Genomic DNA, 10,266 nt, shown 5'->3' on the forward strand with positions numbered 1-10,266 from the left:
TCTGGTGTGCCGTGTCGCCACAAGATTTGCTTTTCGAGGCCCAGGATAGTGTTCCGGGCAGTGGCATGGGGCACAGAGTATGTTTCCAGCCATCCGGTGGTCGCCTCCACCATGGTAAGTACATAACGTTTACCCTGGCGGGTCTGAGGGAGTGTGATGTAGTCAATTTGCCAGGCCTCCCCATATTTATATTTCAACCACCTCCCCCCATACCACAAAGGTTTTAACCGTTTGGCTTGCTTAATTGCGGCGCATGTTTCACAATCATGGATAACCTGTGCAATAGAGTCCATAGTTAAGTCCACCCCTCGGTCACGAGCCCATCTGTATGTTGCATCTCTCCCTTGATGACCTGAAGTGTCATGAGCCCACCGAGCTAAAAATAGTTCACCTTTATGTTCCCAGTCCAAATCTATTTGGAACACTTTAGCAGCCTGATCTGCTTGTTGGTTGTTTCGATGTTCCTCAGTTGCCCGACTAGCTCAGTCGGTAGAGCATGAGACTCTTAATCTCAGGGTCGTGGGTTCGAGCCCCACGTTGGGCGCCAATAAATCTGTCACGGTTTAAAGCTGGGCTGGCGATTAAACCTGCGGCAGATGCCCTCTGTTATCCCCCCCCCCTCCCCCCAGAGGGAAAGGGAAAGGGAAAAGGGAGAGAGACTTCTGGGTTGGAAAATTAAAACAGTTTTAATAAACTATAATAATGAAAAAAAAAAGAATAATAATAATAATAGAAATAATCAAATATATACAAATATATATACAAAACCAAGATTGAGCTCCCCTGAAGTCAGCCACGTCACCACCGGCACTGCAGGGCAGGCTCCGGGAAGGCCCAGCCTGGGCCTAGCGACGGTCGAGAGCTGGATTCAGGAACGCACGGATCGGGATCGGGGGCAGCAGGAAAACAGACGGAGTCCTCCCTGGACACCGGCCATAGCAGAAAAAGAGCGAGACCCTCGTGATCCCCCCACTTTATACCGAGAATGACGTGTATGGGATGGAATACCCTCGTTGGTCAATTTTGGGTCACCTGCCCTGTCTGCTCCCCACTGCAGCTGCGACCCCCCCCCTTCGGCTCTTCACTCGTAAGCAATGAGGAATTCAGCAGTGACCTTGGTTTCTCTCAAGAATAAGTACAGCAAGAGCCTTTCTGCACAACATCCCTACCAGTGCCTCAGTGATAACTACAAACTTCGAGCGTTATCAGTCCTGGAAGCAGACACTGTCTGCAAAAACATGCAGTTAGTTAGAGGAGACTTAGCTGAAAGTAAAAATCACTGAAAGGAAAATCGGTCTGGTTTAGGCCAAACCAGGACAGCTGTAAACTCCTGTTTCATCGTGAAGGAAATTAGGAAGTAGATCAGGACACTCCAAGTACTGCCTGTGCACTGTGGGCTGTATGGCACATACCTCTTGCAGCTCTGGATTGTACAAGACTCTCGTAGGACTGAGGTATGCTTAGAATAGAAGCTGTTGTAATACAGCTGAGCCTCTCTACAAATACTTAAGGTCACAGAACTTTTTATGTATTCCCCATTGGCCATACATATTCTACATGTTTTGCACAGACAATATGGCCAAAGCCACATGTTCTAAAATCATTTTGAAAAAGCCTGTAAGATTGCAGTAAAAGCCATAAGATTCAATTTGGAGACTTTCATACATTTGCATTTGAGGCATTTAAACTTAAAAGTGGTTTTCAAGTTATGCTTTGCCATCATGAGAACTAACAGCTTTTTTTTTTCTTTTTTTAAGAAGAGATTTTTCAGGTGATCACAGAACATCAGGTTTAAGAAAAATATTACATATAATGGGATGTGTGACAAAGTTTAATGAACTGGCAACAACTGCTGAGAATATGATAGTGTTGAAGAAGGAAAGTAGCCTGAACACAAGGTTTGTTAGATCTCCAAATAAACAGCCTGACTATCTGCATTCTGCTTCCAAATATCTCCAGGTACAAAACAGCCAATTGTAAAATATTTATATTTTCCTGGATAGATTACATAGTCTCTGTTGATACCTTCATTAATTTTTTTTTCATTAGGTTTCTGTGATGGTTGTTTCCTTGCTTTATTTTTTCTTTCTTTAAAAAATTTGTTTGTTTCTACTCTTCTGCTCCACTCACAATCTCTTGTACAAGCTTATCAGCTCTTTCTTCTGTTGCTTTTTCTGCTGAATATTTTGTAGTTCTCTGTTTCTCTTTATTTCATACTTTTAACATATAAAAAATAATCCAAATTAGGTCTATCAATCCTGCATAGAGAACAGGAAAAATCAGAAATCCTCATTGATCTAGGTAAATATCATCTGCTGATGGTCCTGTTCTTGACAGGATGTGCTTAATTGAATTTAGGGTGGAAAAAAAACAAAACGAAAAACCCGTCTGTCCTGGTTTTATTGGGATTTGGTTTCAGTTTGTGGCCAGCCATGGTGATCAAGGTCCTTAGCAGTTAAATGCAGGGCAGCTGACCCAGGCTGGCCCACGGGTGGATTCTATATCATTAACATCAAGTTCACTGTAAAAGGGAAAGCTTGGTAGGAATGGGGGGCTATTTGCTCTAGCCTGCCTTTTTCTCACTCCCAGTGATTAGTATTCCTGGAACAACCTGCTGCAACCCTGTAGCTAAGTATACTTTTGTGTGTTTTGTATTATCATTTATGTTGGTTTCTTGATTTTATTAAATCTGTTCAGTTTTAACCCACGAGTCTCTCTCCTTTTCCCAATTTCCTTCCTTGGTTGGGGAAGGGACATTGGGTGAAAGAAAAACTGTTATTGTCTAGTCCCAGGTGCGGGCTAAACGAAGACACCAGCACTATGAGCTATTCTGAAAAGAAGTAGGAAACAAAATGAAGATATGTGAGACACACACAGATAAATGGCAAGACTATCCACAGCCTTATTTGCATTCTTCTTCTTTACTTTGAATCTGAAGAGCTTAAAAATTGCTCTCTAGGTGTATATATAGTGCCTGCATTATTCAGTGGTTTCATTGCATTCATTTATGTTATGAAAGTTCTTTGTAAAAATGTTTAAGAAAAGAATATACTATTAGACTTTAATTTGAACAGAACACTTGAGGAATCATTAGGAAATGAGGTAAAGATAACGAAAGGAGGAGAGAATTACTTGGCACTGGGCTGGGCCAGTAAAAGATGCAATTTCATTGATTGGCCTACAGGGTACTATGAACAAAAAAACAAATTTAGCTAAAACTCTCCCTGTGTACCCATTTATACCATTTTATCTCTTAGTGATATTGACCTGCATTATGCATCTACCTTACAACTTCTCTTTAATTTTGGTGAGAATATGAAGCACATGGTGTTTCATAATAGTGATAATGACTGACAGAGCTCTGAAAGTAATTGTATCCTTGAGATGAGATACCTGAAGGTAGGATTTAGAGAAGTGGTAAGAGCCTGAAACAAACCTTGCACTGTATCTTTTAAATTGTTCTCTCACGGCCCCAAATCTTGTTAATACAACAGGAAATATCCCATTGTTTGGTGGAAGATATTAAACCCTCTACCCTTGTGTTTAGTCCTTAATTTTCACTCAACAGGAATCCTAAAGCAATTGTGCTGTCTCTGGCAACATGTAGTGGTGCATACTTTAAGCCTCAGTGTGAGATTCACAACTGTGTGTCTTAGTCTAGATGCAGGCGCCTGCAGGGCACTGCAGAATGGATTTTTCTCTCTTTTAAGACCATGAGTATCTCTCAAGGTAGTGTTGCCCTTTTGATTAGCAGCCTCATGCAGGGGTTTCCTCAGACACTTGCAGCAAGGGCACGTGCAGCATTTCTAGTCTTTTTAGCCTGGACAGGATAAGATTTCTTTCCAGTGTCATGTGTACTTCTTTTGGTGAGTTAAACACAAAAGGAATTAGAGACTTCCTGGAAGACAAGATTTAGGTCACTGAAATAGTGCCCACAAGATTTAACAATAAACTTTATTTGATCACATAAAAAACAGGGCATAAATCACAACCAGGGCTTTCCAGAGTAGACACACACGAGTTAACAGAGTATTGCATAAATGGGAGGGCACATCCCTCCCTAGCACCATGGTTTCAGCCCTTGACAGGGGGAGGGGTTGGGGGAAACAAACCACCAAAAATCTGAAGTAACTGGAGCAGGTATTGGCAACTAAGCTAAAGAAAGGATACCATGGCTGTCCCCATGCGTGTGTTAGGAGAGGGATGGTGGGAGCACCTTCCTTTGTACCCCTCCCCAGACATCAATTATCTATGTAAAGAAACAGGATTATGCACTCCACACATGGTCCCCCATAGCAGCCAAGGTGAGAGAGTGGGAACAGGCTCTGTGCAGTCACACGCAGTCCGGAAAGAGCAGATCACCATCTTACACAATGGAATGAACCAAGCTCCTGCGCACTCCAGTAGGCCTCCAGAATCTCTTCTTCCCACAGCAGCATCATCTGGCACTTAGCTGGGCCTCATCTTCATCAGCAAAGCAATCCTAATGAGAGCTCATGGGTTTGGCAGCCCAGTGTTTAAGGCCCTCTGCCTTGGGCACTGCCTGGAGCTGGAGAGTGTAGGATCAGTTTCCCCTTTACTCCGGTATGGTTCGAACAGTATCTTCCGTTTAACAGGACAGTGAAAAAGAAATAATGCAAATAAATAAGTTGATTACTTGTGCCGCTTGAAGTCAGCTCTCAAGAAGAAGACGGAGCTATTTCATTAGCTGGCTCTTGCCACATTGAAGATGGTTTAATCTTAAATAAGTGAGGCTGGGGAGACCTTGTTTGTCCCGAATGCAGTAGTATCCGTGACACCCCACACAAATAGATCATTAATACATTAACAGTCCTGATCCTGTATGCTGATTTGTGACCTTTTTCTCTGTAGTTGTGAACATTTTGTGAACTGACTGCCTGAAAAGAATAAACCAAAACAAAATCCTACTGAAAATACCAAGAGCTCTTAGTTAAACACCATGTTATGTTTTAACAAACATAATTTTTTTACAATCATCCTATGTAATAGAATCCCAAGGATTAAGGAAAAATGAAGAGAAAGATGGTACAAGAATTTAAATGTTTGTTTAATAAAGTCATTAAAAGAAAATGTTAATACTCTCAAGACAAAAAACCTTTTGACTCTTTTACATAAACCAAAGATATCTGTATTCCCCTCCAATTCAGTTAAAGGCTAATCTCTTTTAAATTCTCACTCTTGTCCATTCTTTACTGAGGCAGTAAAATCTGATTATTAACAAAGGTGATGGAGTGCTTTGGCAACCAGCTGCTGCAGCTCTATGTCAAGTAGAAGAGGAACTGATTGGAAAGGCTCTGAGGAATACACAGAGGAACTCTTGCTAGCATGAACACCTGACAATATTCAAAGTGCTTCTCAAAAAGACAGATGGCTAAAGGAAAAACTCCACTGTAGTCATGTAACAACAAAGAAGAGGCCTAATAAGAAAATGTCTGAAGTCATCCATATGGGTGGAGAAAATGAACTGCATTCAAATGGAAATATTGGGAGCGAGCAGTTTCTAGCAAATAACCTAGCTGGAGCTAACACAGCCAGAGTCAGCTGAGCCGTCCCGAGGAGAGAAGGGAATGAGTCCCCTTGGCGAGGTGGGGCAAAACTGAAAAGTTCAAGCAGAGGTTATGACAACTCCTGGATCCAACATCCCAGGTTGCAGCCTGTGTTTGAGAAGTGAGCAGCTCAGCATGGGAAAAAAGAGATGCAAGGGCTGCCCTACACTGCTTTGATCTTCATCTGACCAAGTGACCCCATCCTGTCCTTCAGCATATGGAGCTCCCCGGGATCGGATCCCGCAGGCTTTCATACTAGCCTCTGGGTAAAATGAAAACAGACGGCAGCATTATCTAAGAGCTACACGGACAATTCCTGACTCCCCCTCTGAACTTGCCTCACTCTCTGCTACAGTGGTCCTCTCCCCCTTGGCTCCAAGGAGGTGACAGTGGCAGCAAGGAAAATAAGGGCATGTCAGACACCTGATGACAGTATCAACACTGCAGCATGGGTGGAGGGGAGAGCAAAAGCTGTGTGATGTTCCCTCCTTGGCAAGCCGCAGTGAGAACAAGAAGTTCAAACGGAGGCTACTGCACCTTTGTTTTTTCGGCAGGGTAACCTGGAAGTAGTGTAAATGGCAAAGTCCTTTTACCCCAAAATGAGGGGTTGACTCCAGCTCTACAGACCCCAGACTGAGGGGCCTGAAAGAGAGGATAAAATTTCCTCTAGCTTACTGATCCACTGAGAGTTTTACCCGCCAAGGAATGAGAAACCCCAGTTATTCTTTCATATGGATCTGCGCAATTATGCTGTTTTGATATGAAACAGGTTGTAAGTATGCAAGGCTGCCAAACTTTACTGCAGAAATACACTTGATTTCTCTCAATGGCGCCTGCTTTCCTAAATGAGAGCCTTACAATTGCTACAGTATGAGCAGAAACAAATCCTGCCATGGTTACACAGCATAGAAAGCCACAGCAGTGGTAAAAAACATTACAATGTAAGTAATTATTAATTTTCATCATTACATTGGCTATAATATTCTATATGTTACATTACATTTACACAAAGGTTGCTGGAAAATTTAAATTCAAAGCTTAACACCAGAGTACCATTTCTTTGTCTCTGAGATTTTTGGAGCATGGAGATTGCTAATTCACATTGTTGTGCGTCTCTTTTTATAGCAGAAAGGCTCATTCATGTCACTGTCTTGAATTTAAATTTAGATTGCTTATATGTGTTCATATTTTCAATTTATATTATTACATCCACTCCTGTTCTATTCTTTGCTCATTAGGGACCTCTGAACACCAGCTTGAGGAAGTTCTGTTAAATGAATCGCATGCCCTTTGCAAGAGCTCTTTGAATGACGTGTAATTATCGACAATTAACAAGATGCTAATTATACCTTCAAATTATAATCCTACTGAGCAAAATAAAAATCCTTTATGGGAGAAAAAATTGTTAAAGACACAACATTATATTAAACCAAATGACAAAAAGTTTGGCAACTTCCAATGATATAAATCAAACAAACTGCTGTATACATCATGCAGCTTGCCAGAATGGCTCTCTGCCAATTAGATTTTCATTGCATATTCAATAAGTTTGGGGGTGGGGGTGGGAAGAAGAGTGAAGGAGGAAAAGGGTTTAACTGATGTGTCACTGCTCAATCAATAAAGTCAGAAAAGCTGTAACTATTTAAACTTTGCAGTATGTGTTGTCTTACAGTTACATCAAATTGACAGAGAAAAAAGGTTTGTCTGAAAGGTTTGGAGGTAGAGCAACTTTAATAAATCCTACATTTGCAAAAGAAACAGCAAGAAAAAGCCTTCTAGTCAACGTAATAGCTTGGACCCAGTCTCATAAATGCTCACCATGGATTGGATTTTTTTTTTCACAGTTTGAACAGGTGGGTTTGGATCTTTTTCTGCACTCGAAGATGGAAATCTTTGCAAAAGTAGAGTAGCTAGAATTAAAACTCTACATTTGCATGCTCTCAATTTTTACTAGTTATAGTTACCCCTAGTATAATTTAGCCTAAGTATCTTGTTCTTCAGTTCATCTTAAGCCAATAATTCCTCAATGATTTGCTTAGTTCTGGTATCGGACTAAAGTGCTCACAATACTAACGTTTTGTTAGCGTGAATAATAACAAAAAAAGTGTCCAATCTGTTGAAAACTTAAAAAAAATCCATTTGTTTTCTCTAAAAAGCGTGTCCCTACCATACAGTAAAACAGAGCTTTCAGGTACTATGACAGTTCTCTAAGATGCCTGGGGTTTGTACCACTTCTATAGTAAAAGATGTGATGTAACTCAAGAAGAAAAAAAAATTTTAAAGAGAATTCTCCCAATAAGGTAGAATTATCAATGGTCTACCCTGCAAGCATGTCTGCGTTTTTTGTAATTTTGGGCAATAAATATTAGAAAAAGGACAGCCTTCTGCTGTCTATATCATTGTCAGTTCTGCTGTAAACATGCAGTGGGGCATAGTTTTGGTTTTGTGGGTTTTCTTGTTTTTTTGTTTTCCTGTTGACAAATTCCAAAAAGTTTATAAACCTTAGCAGGAAAGGTTTTCAGTCATGCACTGAGGTGCATTAGGTGCTCTGGTTGGCCAAAGTGGTGGTTGGGATACGTGCCATGCGGCTTCTGGAACTGTTTTCAGGTCATGAAGAGTGATCTGCAAACACTCCAAGTCAACTCTTTGCAAGCATTTGACAGGCTGGAATTCACACACAGCTGATTTGCCAACCTCTACAAAAGGCTCGTTAATAAGTCAATTTGTTTCCAATGAGTACCTGATTCAGCTGAAGTTTTGAAATTCAGAAATCCTTGGAAGTTTTTAACTCTATTCTTCTTTTTACAAAGAGGAGTTTCAAAGGCAATACCTAATTTTTTAGCTACTTAAGAAAACGCTGTTTCCTTTTCTACTGTGCAAAGAGATATAGTAAGGTTTTTGTGTCTCAAGAGAAAGTGGAAACTACTTAGAAATTACTTCAGAAGACATCCCATCAGGAAAGCAATGGGAAATTGGACGACAGCATTTGTCATATTCCATCTGTACTTAACTTTTCATAACTATCTTATCTAAACATGGAAAGGGAAGACGTTATTTAATTTAGGCCTCATACTACAACTATTTAATAGTCATTAATTACTTTCTTCTCTATGAGAACACAGGGAAAAGCAGACTCATAATTAATCTAGATTTAAATATCCAAGAAAAGAGATATCCTGATCTGCCAGGACATGTAGCACAGTAAAAAAGAATCCTATTTCACTGTAATCTTCTACTGGAATCTGAAGGGGCTGATGATGGACGATTAGCAACCAGACTCTCTTCTATACCACCCCACACAGCAACTTATCTAAGACTTCTTTAATTTCTAGGCTCCTCAGATCACTGTAGACATCAATATAGTTTTTCAAAACATGCTGAACTTTTCTGCTTTATGTCTGTTTGTTTGTTTGTTTGCTGTTGAGCTTTCTGAGGCTGTTGTTGTTAGAGGGCTAATCTGTTCTTATGTGGTATGCCTGAATTGATAATGTAGGATATAAGGTTGCTTCTGCTAGACAGACCTGTACTGTTTGAGTTTTCCAGTCTGAGAAACCAAAATAATTATGCTTAGTAGACTTTTTTTTTCTCCAAATCCCATAGTCTACTTGTATTATGGTATGAAAAGGAAGTACCCTGGCTTGGTTTATGGCAATATGCCTCTAAACATTTCAGAAAGAGCAAATCCAGGAAAGTTGTGACATTAAGCAATAACTATGTCTTGTCCACAGAGCGGGACATGTAATACCAAGGAGCAGGAAGCTCCTGCATCCTCAGTCTTGGTAGAAAGAGAATGACTTTGCCTTCTAGGCAGAACTGGTCAGCGTAGAAAGATATTGAGCTGGTTTTATGAAGAACAAATACTTTCCAGAAAACAAAGTAGTTCCAGGTTGTCTGACAACAAGCAAGTGCTCTGAGCTCCTTAGTCTCTTCTTCAAGAGTTACCTCAGGAAGACCTATCAAACCCAGGACATTTAGAGTAGTACATTCAATGTATAGAAAGTCACTAATTTTAAATAATCTTTCCAAAGGAGGAGGAGGATGTATACGGAAGTAAAAAGTATGAATGAGTTAAAACATTGACTTTATCAATAGAAAAATAACTAACGTGGATTTGAAAACAATTATTCAACTACTATAATAAGTTTCTTCATAAATTCTAAACACAGAAAAAGGAAATGTAGATTTTTTCCCCAAAAAAAGGAAATAAAACTGATGTAAGAACACAAAAAAACCTTGAACTTTGAATCATTTAAGTGACTACAAAACAAGAAGAAAGAAGAATGAAAATATAGTTACATCTAAAATAATAAATGGGCAAGGCACATGTCAAATTAAAATATTATGCTGCAAAATTAAGAAAACAAATTAGAGATCATTCTGCTAAACAACAAAAAAACCACTTCAACTAATTCCATCTGCTAACAGAAGTAAAAATTGTATTACCAGGAAGATTCAGAGAAATAATATGAAGTAATAGTATGAGCTGACACAGTACTAGTTATACTATATAAAACCACAGGCCATAATGCAGCAAAGCACTTAAACTTGTGCTGTGCAGTTTCCCATAATGATGTGTAGTAAATTGAATACATTTTCCTCGCTAACTTCTTGTTTTGTTAGTAACTTCTACTTTTAATTTACCGATAGCTTTTCTCACAACTTTGCTGCTGGGTCTACTATGGATATCCACCTTTTCTAA

At 39.8% G+C, this 10,266-nt stretch overlaps 1 non-coding gene across 1 annotated transcript; it reads left to right on the forward strand.

Moving 5' to 3' along the window:
* The first annotated feature begins 471 nt into the window (after positions 1 to 471).
* On the forward strand, positions 472 to 544 carry TRNAK-CUU (transfer RNA lysine (anticodon CUU)). Its single transcript has one exon. It is a non-coding gene; the product is annotated as a tRNA-Lys (tRNA).
* Positions 545 to 10,266: the final 9,722 nt, after the last annotated feature.

This window comes from Nyctibius grandis, chromosome 1 (genome assembly GCF_013368605.1).
Source record: "Nyctibius grandis isolate bNycGra1 chromosome 1, bNycGra1.pri, whole genome shotgun sequence".
NCBI classification, from domain to species: domain Eukaryota; kingdom Metazoa; phylum Chordata; class Aves; order Nyctibiiformes; family Nyctibiidae; genus Nyctibius; species Nyctibius grandis.